This window comes from Ictidomys tridecemlineatus, chromosome 1 (assembly GCF_052094955.1).
Source record: "Ictidomys tridecemlineatus isolate mIctTri1 chromosome 1, mIctTri1.hap1, whole genome shotgun sequence".
Taxonomy (NCBI): Eukaryota; Metazoa; Chordata; class Mammalia; order Rodentia; family Sciuridae; genus Ictidomys; species Ictidomys tridecemlineatus.
Genome location: NC_135477.1, coordinates 244048341 through 244064785, shown reverse-complemented (window position 1 = coordinate 244064785; position 16445 = coordinate 244048341). Strand labels below are relative to the sequence as shown.

The 16445-nt window shown below is 38.9% G+C and overlaps 1 protein-coding gene across 3 annotated transcripts in view; it reads right to left on the bottom strand.

Annotated features, from left to right (window-relative positions):
- The window catches only part of Slc1a3 (solute carrier family 1 member 3), a 77489-nt gene that overhangs the window by 38683 nt on the left and 22361 nt on the right, over nucleotides 1-16445 (bottom strand). The gene's annotated exons all lie outside the window — the stretch shown is intronic.

Genomic DNA, 16445 nt, shown 5'->3' with positions numbered 1-16445 from the left:
CATAGTACAAAAGTATGTATCTGTGGTGATTTTCTTGAATGCTTTTCTGTTCTCATACTTTTGTCTTCTATTGGAATCTTAAGTAACCCTAGAATCAAGGTCATTACTTCAGGGAGGGTTCATGAGAGATCAAAGTCCTACACTTTCCCCCCTGAAGTCTTTTCAGTGTATATGATTGAAGGGGGAAATAGTGAGAATTACTCTCTTAAGACCACTTCCACTTGGGGCCTGCTAATGCCTCAAGAGATTGTTTTCGAGTCTCACTCTCAATGAGTCTGCACTTTTTAAATGTGGACAATCTGTACATGTAGAAATTGATATCAGCAGTTCAGTGTCACAAGAGGGCCAGGGGTTAGCCTGCAAGAACACTGTGATTATGAACCTAAGCCCACTAAACTCATAAATACCAAGGGCAGCCAAAGGATGTAAGAGCCAAACTCTCCAATCTTTCTGTGAAGTATGAGGTGTTGTACAGACAAAAGTCTGCCTGATTATGGGGCAGAAATGGCAGACCCTGAAGATCTGAATGGAGGACTGTATTCCACATTATGTTAATCACCAATAAAAAGTTTTCTTGGGGCGCTATGGTTGTGGCTCAGTGGTAGAGTGCTAGCCTAGCATGCATGAGGCACTGGCTTCGATCCTCATAAATATAAAAAATAAAGATATTATGTCCACCTAAAACTGAAAAATAAATATTTTTTTAAAAAAGATTTCTTGGAACAAATCTCAAATTTCCTTGAAAAGTTTCTAATCCAAAAACTTGAAGATTGAGTGGCATAGTCCTGTCTGTAATTTTTTAAAATTTTCTTTCAACATTGAGACAGTAATTAGGAAAAAAAAAAAAACTTAACAGAAAGGTATTTAGAAGAATAAAACACTATTTCCTATGCATCTATGTACTGTGCCCTCAAAAAAGAAGCACAAACTAAATGGTGAGTTTAATGTTAATTAATGCCTTGATTACAAGAAATATCTTTTAATCACAACATCTTTTAATTGTAAGAGGCATTTTGAACTCTCCAATTCTATACAAAATAATGGATGCTTCAAATAATAAGACCCTAAAATGCTCATTACAACTTGCAGCTGATTTTAGCCTCCTCCAAGTAAGTACTGAGACAAATTAAAAACAAGAAACAAAAATGTCATGAAAAGTTACTGCAATCAATGGTGACAAAAGAAACTACTGGAAAGTCTAACAATTGTGGCAACTGCTTTCTTTTCTCAAAAACAGATTTTATTTGATAAAATAAAATAAAATGAATACCAGAGTCTGAATGTTTGTTAAGGAACTGTTTGTCAGTAAAAATCTGACCTGCCTTTTCAGGTGCTGAAAATCTTTAACTGTGGAAGAATCATGGAACCTATCTTAATGTCTGTAAGTGCCTTTCAGTGTAATGCGACTGAGAGGTAGAAAGGCAGAAATAACATGCCAAAGTAACACTGATTAAAGTTTCATTGAGGTATTTGTTCTCCCTTCCTCCATCTCTCTTGTGAGAAATGCTTGGGAGCATTTCAATTGTCAAAGGAAATACTCTCCTTAATAACAACAACAACAAATATAGATAAACTCAAATTCAAATATATGTATATGAAACGAAAACATTTGTTTGGAAGAATCAAAGATGCTTTACTCCACAGAAATTCATGGCAGCTAATTTTGCCTTTGTATGTTGAAAATAGTTAAAGGATTTCACTGGACTCCTCTTAAAAGAAAGGTTGCATTCTGAATCATGTGTGGCTGAAAATAGAAATTGGTCAACTGTGAGTGTTTGTTGAGAACTAGCAGGGCTAGAAGAGTATTTTAAGAGGAAAATGATAAAATTAGATACATACTTAAAAATGCAAAAATAAACAACTCCCCCAAACAAATAGCCAAAATCCCCAAAGCCAACACCTCCCCGCCATACACATTTATAATAAGATAATTAAAGAAAAATAAACAGAAAGGTATTTTCTAATGTGATGTCATATGAGACATATTTTATTAGAATAATAGATACAACTTGACAATGGACAGGAGGGATTTGGAATAGAGATGGTTTCTTTCTTTCTTTTTCTTTTGGTACTGGGGATTGAACCTAGGAGTGCTTCACCACTGAATCACATCCCCAGTACTTTTATTTTAAATTTTGAGACAGGGACTTACTGAGTTGCTTAGGGCCTTGCTAAGTTGCTGAGGTTGGCTTTAAAATTGCAATCCTCCTGCCTCAGCCTCCCTAGTTCCTGGGATTACAGGTATGCACCACCATACCTGACCCTCCTTCCTTCCTTCCTTCCTTCCTTCCTTCCTTCCTTCCTTCCTTCCTTCCTTCCTTCCTTCCTTCCTTCCTTCTGACCTGGGGATTGAACCCAGAGGTGCTTTACCACTGAGCTACATCCTTGGTTCTTTTATTTTGAAATAAGGTCTTGCTAAGTGGCTGAGTCTTGCTAATTTGCTGAAGCTGGCCTCAAATTTGTGATTCCTGCCTCAACCACCCAAATTGCTGGAATACAGGCTTGCACTACCAGGCTAGAATAATAGAGATGACTTAAAAATCAGAAACATTCAAAGAAACTGACTCTATCTCTGACCTTTATACCCTGCTAGCACAATTAACAGCAGGTAAACAAAGTGTGCTTTTCAATTCTACCAGCAGCTCTGCTTCCCTCCACCACACTGTACTTCATGGAATCAGGAATGACTTAAACCTGCAAGGTTCCCAGTTATCTTTTTCTTTCAGCATTATTCGCAGGAACTATTGAAACAGAAAGTTTTCAAAGACTTGAACCACATGGTGGAATTTCCTCCTTCCAGAGACCATACATATGCCACTACAAGGAGTTTTCCCTGGGAACAATCCCATCTTCCACTAAGGGGGTAAATCATCTGAATTTACATGAACAAAGGCTGACAGACCATGGTACCTGAGCAGCATGTGTGGAGCTTTACTGCAAAGCTTAATTAAAGCAGAGTCGGGCTCTCTGCCTTCATGCAGCTTGTGTTCCAAAGGAAACTCTGGCACTGAAACACCAAAAGCAAGTCACAGGGTCAGAGAACGAAGTAGACAGATTTACCAGGGTGTGGTTGAACAAAATTTTTTGAATATTTTGCTTACTTTCTTTGAGGGTTTGTATTTTATTATGGTCCTTGTGTGGCTTTTTATTAAAACAGAAAAGATAATTTGAAAAAGCAAAATAAACAGAGGAAATCAATTGTTACTTATAAAGCAAAACAAAACAACCGGCCCTTGTTATGAAGGATAGTCTATGCAATATTCCATCAGTATTCTTTAGCATTCCAATGTATCCTTGGTAGCAAGGTAGGATAAAAGCAATAATAGGAAAAAGGAGACATAGAAAGAGGACAAGGAAATAGGATTTCAATTCAGAAATTCCACATACTTTTTCCAGTCTGTCACTCCCCAAGTCAGTCTTTCCTGCAATCCTGTTACTCCCCAAATTCCTGGGAAATCTGTAAACCTACCTGTGCACTATTAATTAACCCCTCAATGAATAGATTAAGCAAAGAGAGAGATATGATATCTTGAGGAACCTATAATGGGGGGGACTTTTCAGCACTATCTATTGATCAGATAATGATGGCCACATCAGCCTGAGGATCCTGAGGCTGACCAGACCCCCAGAAACTGTCTTGAGATCCCTGGACTGATATTGTTCCTATATACCTCTCCATACCCCCCCCCCCCACCAGGTGTCCTTTCAAAGAAGAACCTGGAACCCCCAAACTGAATCTGTCATTCTTCAGATGGTCCACATTCCATTTCAACGTGTACTCACTTTCCTAAATAAACCTCTATGTCTCTGACTGGCGTGTGCTGAAATTCTTTCCCTGTCACATATGACAAGAGTCCGTCTTCAGTTTTCCCTTACCAACAGAGCTTTGTTTCTTGAAAGATTATTCAGTAGCTTAAATTTAATTTGCACCAAAGAGTCTTTGGGGGGATTTCTTTAATGAACACAGAGGAATCTCCTATAGCCACCACATAGATTATAGTCAGCCCTCTGTTTCTGCAAGTTCTGAATCCACCAATTCAACCAACAGCAGAGAGAACATATTCTGAAAACAATTTTGTCTTTACTGAACATGTGCAAACTGTTTTTTGGGTAATTATTCCCTAAACAATACAGTATAATGATTATTTACATAGCACTTAACATTCTATTAATTTTTAAAAAAGGTATCTAGAAATGATTTAAAGCATTTGGGAGATGTGTGTAGAATATATGAAAATACGATACCATTTCATATAGGGGACTTTGAGCATCTGTGCATTTTGGTATAAAGGGGGTCCTTGAGCCAGATCCCCTAAAATACAGATGGATGACTGTGTTCATATATCTGAAAAAGGATGTCAATGCCAGTGCAAGAAGATGCTTGGGCTATATCAGGAATAAAAATTAGCCATAACCTGCACCACAATAAATGGGCTCATCAAATAAAAGTAAAACTTTAGCCTCTGCTAAAAACTCAAGACATCAGAGAGAAGTGGAATGAAACAACTGTGCAAATTACTGACAACGATCATCTTGGTAAGCCTTTATGGCCAGCTTCACTTTGGCTTTTCCTTATTGATGTTCAAAAGGCAGTAGAAGTCTTTCCTTAAAACGCAGAGTTTTAAGACTTGGGTTTGAGGTCTTTACTAATGCTTTCAAAAGGGAAGGTCCTTAAAGAACACAACCATGAGGGTCTCCCCTCGCAGACACTCAAGTTCAAATAGCTATGAAAAGTAAACATTTACTTCCCTTTGGAATTAAAAATAACTGGCTTGGGATTACAACACACAATAAAAAGCAACATAATGAATATACAATTCAACACTAAGGTAAAGACCTAAATAACTTTCAGCAAGGGAGATGTTCTGGAACTGGAGCTGAACCAGGAGACCAGGCATCCCAGTGAGATTTGTATCAGCAGGCCAGTCTTCGCATCCACATTCCTTGGAAGAAACTGGAATCCAGAGGTCCTCTTGCTGTTGTGTCTTCCCCCGCCCAACCCTGGCCCCCAACCGTCTCCTTAGGGCAATCCAGGGGTGGCTGAGGAATGTCTCAATTTAGATATCTGATCACTGCCCCCAGGAATGCACGTTCTGGATAATTCAAGTATCTAAATGACTCACTTCAGAAAGTAAATTCCAGGATGGAGAGAAAGCTATCCAACTCAAAGCAGTGAATGTGCTTTGAAAGCTTTGTGTAAAAACTCTTAACTGTGGTACGCTAGACTGATAAGCAAATAACCATTCAGAATCCCCATTTTGAAAGACTTGACATTAAAATATTACTCCTGCCTTGTTTTTTTAAAAAGTTTTAATTGTGTTAAAGAACATAATAAAATTCACCCCTTTAACGATTTTAAGTGTATAGTAAGGTATATTCAAATTGTTGTATTACTTGTCTTGTTTTTAAAGTTAACTATATTTTTATTCTCTAAAACTGAGGAAATTAACACATATTGCACTTTAATATAATAAAAGGTTATAACTGAAGAGTTTAGCATCTATGTTTTAAGTTAAAGGATTTCAGCAATTATTCTAGTGTAGCCAAAGACTAATTATTTGAATTTTACCATTTTTTGAAGTTTAAAATACACAATTAGAAAACCTAGACTACTTATATTGGGACTTCTAAGTTTTTGCTAAAACACAAATCTCTTCAGATAAAAGCAAAAATGTTCTTGCTTTTTGCAGCAATGGGAACTGAACCCAGGTGTGCTCTATCACTGAGGTACATCCCTATCCCTTTAAAATTTTTTAAATTTTGAGGCAGTCTTGCTAAACTACAGAGGTTGGCCATGAACTTGTGTTCCTCCTGCATTGGCCTCTCAAGTAGCTGGGATTACAGGCAGGTGCTAATGCACCTGGCTACTGTATATACATAGTACCAGGAGGATTGAATCCAGGGGCACTTAATCACCGAGCCACATCCCCAGCCTTTTTATTTTATTTAGAGACAGGGTCTCACTAAGTTGCTTAGGACCTTGCTAAGTTGCTGAGGCTAACTTTGAACTTGTGCTCCTCCTGACTTAGCCTCTTAAACCACTGAGATCACAGGCATACACCATCATTCCTGGCCAAAATATATTTTTTATGAAGTGCTATTGTACTGAATACGGTCATTCAATTATTTTCTTTTTTGAGAGAGGGGAGAAGGTTTATTTCAATAGTTCATATTAGGATAGAACAGCATTTTTCACTAGTGTTTTACTGCTTACATTATACTTTGTATCAAGAATTTAAGAATGCTTATTTATAGTATTGACTATAGCAAAGAATCCTATTTAAGAAGGACCATTATGTGTGTGTATGAATATGGAATAATGAATCTCACTATTATATGTAACTATAATGCACCAATAAAAAAGAATGATCATAACTATGATTTATGACAAGCTACACAAAAGTTGCTGAATAATCTAGTGTTCAGAGTTGTTTAAAAAGTGCAGTTTTAATATGGGAAGAAATACTATAATTCAACAATAAAAAGACAACCCAACTGGGCTGGGGTTGTGGCTCAGTGGTAGAGTGCTCGTCTAGCATTCATGAGGTACTGGGTTCGATCCTCAGCACCACATAAAGTAAAATAAGGATATTGTGTCCACCAAAAAAATAAATAAATAAAATAAAAAAGACAATCCAACTAAAAATGGGCAAACTAAAAAGGATCTAAAAAGACATTTTCCCAAGGAAGACAGACAAAAGACTAAGAGCACATTAAAAGATACTCAGCATTATTAGCCATCAGACTAGTGCAATTTAAGTCAGGAGATAGCATTTCTGACAAAATACCCATTCTGACAAAAACATATATGATAATATAATTACAGGTAATGACAAGTATTGACAAGAAAGTGAAGAACTTAAAACTCTCTTATGCTTGTGAAGATGCAAATAGTGCAGCCACTTTGAAAAACATTTAAAATTCTTCAAAAGACTAAGCAAAGTTACCATATATGACCTAGTAATTCTATTCTGTGCCCAAGAGAAATAAACACGTATGTCTATAAATATTCATAGAAGCATTGTTTAGAATAGCAAATAACAAAACAAACATGATAACAATTCAAATATCCACCAACTAATGAATGAATTAATAAAATGTATGTCCACACAATGGGATATTATCCAGCCATAAAAGGGAATGAATACAGATACATGCAACAATAGGGATGAACTTTGAAAACATTATGCTGAGTGAAGAAGCCAGCCACAAAAGGTCATATTAGAGGCTACTTACATGATGTTCAGAATAGAGAGATCTACAGGGGAAAAAAAGTAGATAGGTATGGGCTTAGTGCTGGGGGAATGGAGGAATTGGGTGATGATAACTAAGGAATGCAGGGTTTCTTTTAAGGGTGATGAAAATCTAAAATCTATTATGATGATGGCTGTATACTTCTGTAAATATACTAAAAGCCATTACACTGTACACTTTAAATGGTAAACTGTAAGTGAAGGATTTCTCAATAAGCATGTTAAGAAATAAGTGCAATCTTGAAATAAGATAAATCTAGGTCTACCAAAACCAAGAAATGACTTTAGGGACTTCATATAGATAAAAGACCCTTTTTTAGAACTGTGAAATAAGTTTCCGTGAAATAAGGAACAAGGGGAAGCTCGTGGTGGTGGCAAAGTTGGCAACAAGAAGGTTTCTAGCAATTGAAAGTCTGATGAGCATTGCTAGAAATCACCTTTCACATAAGGGAAATGTGCTCAGCTGGCATATATAGCACTTTTCAGGTGCTTGACCTCACTGGGAGTTAAGTTAAAGTTCTGGGGTTTATTTAATGGGAAATTATATAGTGACTTCAAGTCATGTTCCCATAGGACATCTGTGTTCTGAAAGCTGAATTTAAACATTTTCTGGTAAAATAAAATAATGATGCCTTGTGCCCAATCCAGAGAAAAAATTTAATAGATTAAAAACGAACAGATTGATTTTTTTTCCAAATTGTGAGATTTTTCATTATGAATTGTTATTCAGCCTTTCTTGGCCTCCACTTTGTCTGAAAGATAACTGAAAAAGGGCTTGAAAGTTATGAAGTATTATACATAAAAGATTTCAGAAAATTTGGAATTGCCAATCATGCTTAGATTCAGTAGCTTCTACTATTTATGGAAACACTCTTAAAGTTTTGTTCTTAAACTACATGAAAGCCATATTTTGTCATGAAGAATATACCTATATATAGAACTCAATATATAAACATTTTTAATAATACTTGTAAGAATGTTTAAAAAGTTTATTTGAGAATTATTACATTGATGTCTGACTCTTGGGGTCCTTGCCATGTGAATGCTTTTAGATGTGTTGAGCTTAGGGTTCCAAGATAAGAATCAGGATTCCAGAAGCTATTAACGTTTCCATCTTTTTCTTAAATTTTCAATGTGTAGTTCAAATATGTTGGTATTAAAGATTTTTTTGGGGGTGTATGTGTGTGTAAATCCCTATTCTTCAATTAGGGAACATTTTGTGATACACTTTCAAGAAGTTAGCTTAAGAATAATGAAGCTTCAGCTCTTAATACGAACACTGTTGAGAGTAATAAATTCAAATTATAACCAGCTAGAAATAATCTAATATTATTAAATATTCTATCTAAAGCATAGTTTATGCTCTAACAATTCTACTTTTAGTAACCCATCATTCAAAAGTAGAACATGAAGATATGTATATAATGAACTTAATTACAGATTTTTTGAGAGAGCAAAATATTGGCGGGAATCCGAGCACACAGTGGTAAGGCATATTTGTATAGATTAATACAGTAGAACAGCCACAAGATATTTTTGACCAACTAAAGCATACTGCAGAAAAACACACTTGATTCTGTCGTTTTTAACAAAATCATAATCTTGTATGTAAGCTTTTAAAGAAGTTGTGAAAGATTAACAAGTCACAGTTTCTAATAGATATTACGTGTCGGGAAATGTTCTCAATGCTTTAGAGATATCACTTGGATCATCCTAACAATCCAATGAGGTAGGTATTGATTGCAATTATCCCCATTCTGTAGATGAAAAAATGGAGGCAGAGACAAGTAGTTTGTCCAAGGCTGAAGAACAATTCATAGTGAAAAATCTTACAATTGGGAAAAAAAAAATCATTGAGCTGGGAAGTGGTCAGGCTGGGATTTGAACTCTTTCCCACTACCACCCACCGCTTCTCTGTCAGCTTCCACCCTGGGAAAAGTGGCTTCCTCTGTGCAGGAGCATTTCACTCTTCACTTTATGCACATCAATATTTACGTGTCATTTTAAAGTACACTGTTTATGGCTTTTGTAACTACAAGTGGCCATTAGCGTGGTCTGCTGTCAGGCAGGATGGCCTGTGCTCTAGCGGATAAAACATGGCCCTAGTGGAAGCCTCCAATGTAGGGCCAGACACCGGCAGTGTGTGCTGGAGACACACAAATAATGGCAACAGGCACTCCACGGAGGGGATCCTTAGGTTCAGAAAGTTTGAACAACTTTGTGGAGGACTGAAAGTGAAGCTGGACCTCAAAGGAGTGGGGAAAAGGTCGTTTGTTTCTAGAGGGGAACACGCCAGGGGGAAGATGAAGTGCTGAGGGCATTAGGACATGGAAAGAGGAACTGGGGTTTCTGTTGGCGAAGCATCAGGCAAGGATGCTGGTAAAGCGGCTTGTGAAGGCTGTGATGCCAAGAATTCATACTCTGTTCTTTAGGCCATGCACAAGATATGCCAGATAAAGACACAGAACCTTCCAGAAGCTTTTCTGAGGACTAAGATGACTTAACAACAAATCACAGTGTGGTGCAGAAACAAAGAGATGGAAATGAACCCATGCCTCTGGAAACATGCATCAGCAGGGGGGTCAGGAAAGAGGTTATTACACTGATAATCAAGGGGAGAAGAGACTCCTATTTTTTTTTTAAAGGAAGCTTTTAAATTTTCTCTCTTGAAAAAAAAAAAATTCGAAAATTTCTTCCAAACCAGAATTGACCCAAAATACAGGCTCTCTTGAAAGTGAAGAAATTCACAGATGAGACTTTCCTATTCACCAAGCCCTTTGGAAAAGCAGCAGCTCACACTGAGCCTGGAGCCCAAGGCTCCGCTCTTTCAATGGAAGAACTGCTTTGTTTTTTACTACAAGACTTCCCAAGAGCACCCAACTCTCTGGGATTTCACTGAGTTGCTACAGTTGGTACCAAACTGTGTTAAGAAGCACGGGATGCAGACCACTGTCCCACATGGCAGCTGGAGCACCAGGGTCAGTCCTGGGACCACAGTGGGTGTGGGAGGTGAACAGGATGGTGGAGCACCTAGAGACAGGCACACAAGAAGCACAAGGAACCCAGCTGGGGCTTGGTGTGCAAGAGACACCAGGCACTCTCCTGAAACTGTCTGTACAAGTGTCCTCCTCTGTTGCTCCATATAGCACAATTAGGACCAAGAGGTGGATCTCACAGAAGATAGCCTTTGGGTTCAGTAGTTGAGACCTTCTAAAATGGAACCACTGGGTGGAGTTGGATGGCAACCCTCTAGGGGTACTGGAGAGGGGAGGGGAATAAGGCAGCCCATGCTACTTCCACATCCCTTTTAGCTCAGGAGCCATGAATCTCCTGGGCTCTCTTAAAAGAGACAGTTTGTGATTGAAATCCTTTCAAGCATGTCTTCTCTCTGACTGCCCATCTGCAAAACCACATTGCTTGTGGTGACTTCTGCTGGGGACTTCACACAGGTCTCCAGCTCTGGTTCTTACTGCATTTAATGGTGAAATGCTCACGTGTCAGAAAAAAAAAAATGTCCTTTTTTTCCCCCTGCCATTTGATGGCAAGATGGCCTGAGTACTGGGAGCCAGGGGAAGAGGGAAGGTTACAGTGTTCGGGTAAATTTTTCTTCGGTTCCCTCACTAGGCTCCTATTGCCTTTCGCCCTGGCTTGCGATCACAGAACCATGAACCAGACTGTGAACCCTGAAGGACATTTGGGTATCCTTAGGTCCTAGAAATTACTTGGCACATAGGAAGCCTCCCAAATTGTACACTGAATGAAGTTGTCTGTAACAAAGAGTAGACTTTGTCTGCATCTCACCAAAATCCAAATCCATGGAGGGAAAGCAGCATTTAATTTTCCAGATTTCCTTTCTCCATGATACAAAGAAGGTGGGGGATTGCCTTACCCCAGAGATGGATTCTTCCACTATATCCTACAACCTTCCCCAGTGTATAGGCATGGCTCAGCCTCCCTGCCCACAGTGTGATCAGTCCTGCAGACACCATCATGCAAGACCAGCCTACAGGCTTCCAATGTCCTGGACTGGAGCTTCTCTACAACTGACGTGTTTCCAGGTGGCCATGAGGTGTGTTCCAGTGTGGAGACAGAGACACAGTTTGCCTCAAGTTTTGGTGAGCTGTAAAGTCTCAGCTCGCGGCGTGTGAGCTGCATGTGGAATTCGCTGCCTGGCAGAATGCAGGGTGCCACACAGTGGGGCTGAGCTTCTCAGGGAAAACTGGGCAGTTGTATAACCAATGATAATATTTGGAATTATGCAGCTGCGATAAGGAAGTCAAGTCCCATGCTGCAGGGCAGAAACCAATCCCCTCCAGTGGTGAGCAAGGAATTCTCTCTGTTTCCCATGTTGTTACTGGGTTAACTTTATGGTTTCCTTAATTTACCTTAATAGGGAAGTGGTTGCCGCAAGGATCATAGACAAATGAGACTCCTGGAATCTTCAGCCTTCATTATGTGCTCCTGAACTCAAGCTCTCTCTTCTTGCTCTTGAATTTTCCTTTGCACAATGAGAACAGCCAGAGGCCAGCTGACAGCTCTTAGTGCCAGTGGCTACCACTCCTTGAGCACATACTATGTGCCAGGCATAAATCCTCACACCCATGGGACCATCTTCACCCCTATTCTTCAGAGAAAGAAAGGGGAGCCTAAAGAAACACTTCCCCATCCAAGATAGACAGTTTTTATTCCAACACAGTATGTGTGTGTAACTTATAGCCTCTTTCTTGACTGTGACTGCTCAGATTATCCAAACTGGCTTGAGCTACACACCAGAGCCTTGGCAATGCATCGTCTAAAATATTAAATTTCTCCTAAGTGATTTTGGCTCTCATTTTTGCAAGCCTTAAACAAACGCTCACAAGCTCAAGAACCAATTATTTTTTAAGCTCATTTTTTTTTTTTTGGCCTGTTGTGATCAATGAAATGACAAACTTCAGCCCACTCTTATTGTCGTTTCTCTAAAGCCAAAGAGCCATACTTTGAGGTACAACACTTATTGCTTTTACTTTCATTATTTTCTCAGGTAAGAGATTCCAGCTTGTTGGCTTTAACGATTGTCAAGTCACACATTCCATTGAGGTCAGCGGTTTATAGATTTAAAGGGACATTGCCTTTTAATATGACACATTATAGAGCTTGTCACACAGAGAGGTGATCACAGGCAAGCAGGTGTGTTGTTTGGTTTTTCTTTAAGAAAGAATTGTTTGTTTTACTTTGGCTACAAAGATACATGGTTACTTTTCTAAGAATAAATGGGTTTTAAAGAGCTCAAGTCTTTGGACATGTTCGGGCGGAAGTTGGACAATCTTTTGGACAGAAACTGCAGGGATGGCTGGACCACATCAGTGTTTCCCTGAGTGGAGGAAATACGATGGTTCTGATGGCACGGAAACCTTTTCTTAATTAAAATTAAATCATAGAGTAAGATAGTAATTCTTTTCATCTCTCCTTCAGTTCTTCAGATTGTAGGAAAGACGGTCATAGCTACTTGTCACCCTTGAACACATTTGCTTACACCTCCCTCTTTTTTCCCTTTTTTTAAATTATGAGAGTGGCAGGGGGTGTCTGAGTTTCTCAGAGTCTTTGTCAGGCAACTCCATCAATTCAAAATTTCATAACACTGCTATTTACTATCTGCTTCACAAGAAAAGGAACAAGAAGTTCCCATTTTTGGTAATGATTTGAAGCACTGTTTAAAAAAAAAAAGTATGTTAAAGTAGAATTAAAGTAAGTGAGAGCAGGAATGGTGCCTAGGCTGGAAAATGTTGGACTAGTTGCCTTTGGGGTAAAGGTGCCATGACTATGAAAATCAGATTTGGGATCATGTGCTTAAGACAGTCAATGCAGTTGCCTCGTCCTTCTTGTGGGGAGTTCAGAGAACCAGTGTCATTAGTGTAGAAATTTGCTTACATAGATTGCATCAGTTAAGCGATTTGGGAAGTTTTCTTCCTTTCCAGCCAAAGTGCATATTCTCGAGATTTCTTTTGTATTCAGGAATCCCCAGTGACCAGCCCAGGTCTCACACAGTAAACAGCTGTGAATGGACGTTACAGGATAAACTTCATCTATTTTACCATCCCACTCCAACGTGCCCTCCTGAAGGTCCCCACATGGCTACTGTAGCTACTGTCGATGCCCCCCTGCCATCCCCTTTCACTTATAATGTGTCCCACTCCACAGAGACGGTCTGCCAAAAGCTCCCCACTTCCAGACACGAACCTTCTTTTGTGATGAGTGATTGAGGGGAAATGCACACTTTGAATGGAAGAGGAGAACATACTAGCTTTCCTAAAAAAATTCAGAAGTAAAGAGGAGGTGATGGCCATGTCTACACTGTACAACCAGATATGTTGTCTAATTGTTATCCAGTGAATTTCAATCAGGCGAAGTCAGCCAAGCCAACTCATATTTCTGGCATGAAATATCTAGTTTGGCTGCTTATCCTGACCAAATCAATAGAAATTGGTGCCAAATCCCTGTTTTATTGTGCGGTGTGTTGGCACAGACATATTCTTCTTGTTCAAAAAAATAGGTACTTGAGTACAAATGTAGCCATTAGGCTTTCTCCCAGCTTCTCCCTGGCACCTTCTGGAATGCGAATACATACCAGGGATGTTTGGAAAGATTTGAATTTCAACTCAGGACAAGGGAATCGTGGCTTACAGGGGTCTAGGAGCCATAACTCAACAAACATAGATGTTTCAAGTACAAAACTCTAGCTTAGATTTCATGGTTTCAGGGCTGGTTATGTAGCTCAGTGGTAGAGTGCTTGCTTAGTATGCACGAGGTTCTGGGTTTAATTCCCAGGACTGCAAAACTCCACTCAGTGAAACTAAACATGACTTCATTCAATTAAATATATAACCTGTTTTCTAGAATCTTCCAAAACAGAATGCTTAGTCCAAGAAATGCAATAACAAATTAATGGAATTTCATTTCCATCTGTGCAGACCCTCAGGCATTGAACTTAAAATCATTTAGTTTTTCCGCTAGGAAATACTTTCTATGGGAGTGTGACCTCTGAGTTCTTACTATGATGTTCTTGTCTGCTGCAAAAAAGACTAAAACAGCTTCTAAACAATGTGGTCATACCCAGAAGATGGAGGGGGAGAGGCTTTGCAATAGCTATGTTAAGCCAGCAATAAACATGGCAGTCAGTAGCTAATTTCACTGTTGCAAATCAATCTTTGGCATGGAACTGCCATTGGTTGTGTCAGGTAAAATATGAAACCCAGTGACAGCCTTACGGGTGAATGAATTGAGCAGTACATTTCTCATTATTACCACCGACATCCAGACCTGAGTTTTGATGCCGGACTGGCCCGACAGATACGCTTTGCTTGTCTTGCAGTGTTTTGTTTAGTGAATTATATCAACATTTAAAAATGCATCAACATTGAAAAAGAGCTTTTAAAAAATTTGGATCACAACATTCTCTAGAAAACCAGGAAGATTTGGCCCTTGTTGATATGTGGCAATGATTGGCAGGAGGTGATTAGTCTTACTTTTCAAGTCCCAACAGTGTCCTTGCCTCTCTTTTGTCTGCTTGTTCTGCAGTGTAATCACTTCTTACTTGTCATTACACTTGTCCATGATCCTTCTCCCATTGAGGAGAAATATTTCTCTGTATCCATGACTCAATCAAAGTAAGAAAACAAAAAGCAGACTGAAAGGGCAGCTTCATATATATATGTTACCAGCTTGAAGATTGGAAGCATTTGAGATTGTTTTTCCATCCTAACAGAATGGAGCCTTCCTTTGTTCCTTCCCTAGGCAACAGGTTCCCCAGGAACATTTCTCAACACACACAGGGATCCTCAGGGGTTGGCTTAATTTGCAAAAAATTCCCCCCTGCCATTCCCAATAGATCATACCCTTTGGTTTAGAATGATTTTACTCAAAAGACATGAAGGAAATTCTTATTAAATCAATCATGCATTTTAATTGATCGTAAGTATCTAAATTACCGTGTAGCTTGGAAATTACTCCTTTGAGACTAGCACCTTAGAAAGATCTTTGGCAAAGCTAAATTATGGTCCTCAGGCTCCTTGTCTTAACACAGTCCTGGGTAAGAGCTAAGACTCTCTTAATGGTCCCATGTGGCAACACTCCCCAAATGCAATTAGATTACATTATAAAAACCATTTAATATTGGTTGTTTGAAGCCTATAATTCTTTTCTGTTTAATAACAATATTGTAAAGATGGATAATTTCTTCAAGGTTTGAACAAAATTTCTTTTTAACCAAGCAAAGGGACTGGCATCATAGGTTTTTTTTTTCTTTCTGCAAAATGATGTAACAAATTCCTTCTATAAAGTTGATTACTAATTATTAAAAACACCAAGGAATCCTACTTCAAGGTAAATGTGGATTGAGTCTGCTACAAAAGTAGCACTTTAAAATCTTATCATTTAAGGGCTTTTCTCAACAGCAACACTGTGGGTTTCCAGCACAATTAAGAAAAAGCAGAAACCTCTTGATACTGGTTCCACTCTGGAAGAGCCACGATAGGGAACCCAAGACCCTTTGGTTTGTGTCCAGGAAAATTATATGTTCTCAGTTTGGATGCTTCACAAGTAGGGGGGATGAAGAGGGACTCATTGTTCTACTAAATAAAAACTTGGATGTGGGTTCTGACCCATGTTTTATGCAAATAATTTATTTCCCTAGAAAAATGGATAACAAAATGAAAATATGCCCTCAGGTCAGCGTTGAATACGGTTTCTGTGATAAGAATTGAAGCTGCTACGATTACCCCTCCTTAGCAATGGATTAGACCAGTTTCACAAACAAGTACCCCAAAGGTCTACAGGACTGGTTTGTGTGCAATCCATCCTCTAATACAAGCTGGTATACATGAAATTACTTGTTTAGGGCTCTGGACATGTGGGAGCCAGCTGAGATCTACAAGGCATTGAGGAAAAATCTAACTCAGTTCCTGTCCAAGTAATGGTCATCCCTCCAAGGCATGAGATAGAGTGTTGCCTCAGGACTTTTGAGTTGCACTATGAAATTTTCATTGCACAGAGATCTTGAAAGGAGATTATAAGTATCTTTGAGAACTCCCTGGGAAGAAGGGGAAAGATGCTCAGAGACAGCTCACACAGAGGTGAAGTGGTCTGCCTAAGGGGGAAAAGAGAACAGGGTCAGTAATACCTGAGTTCTGGGCTTTAGCTACAAACCCAGAAACC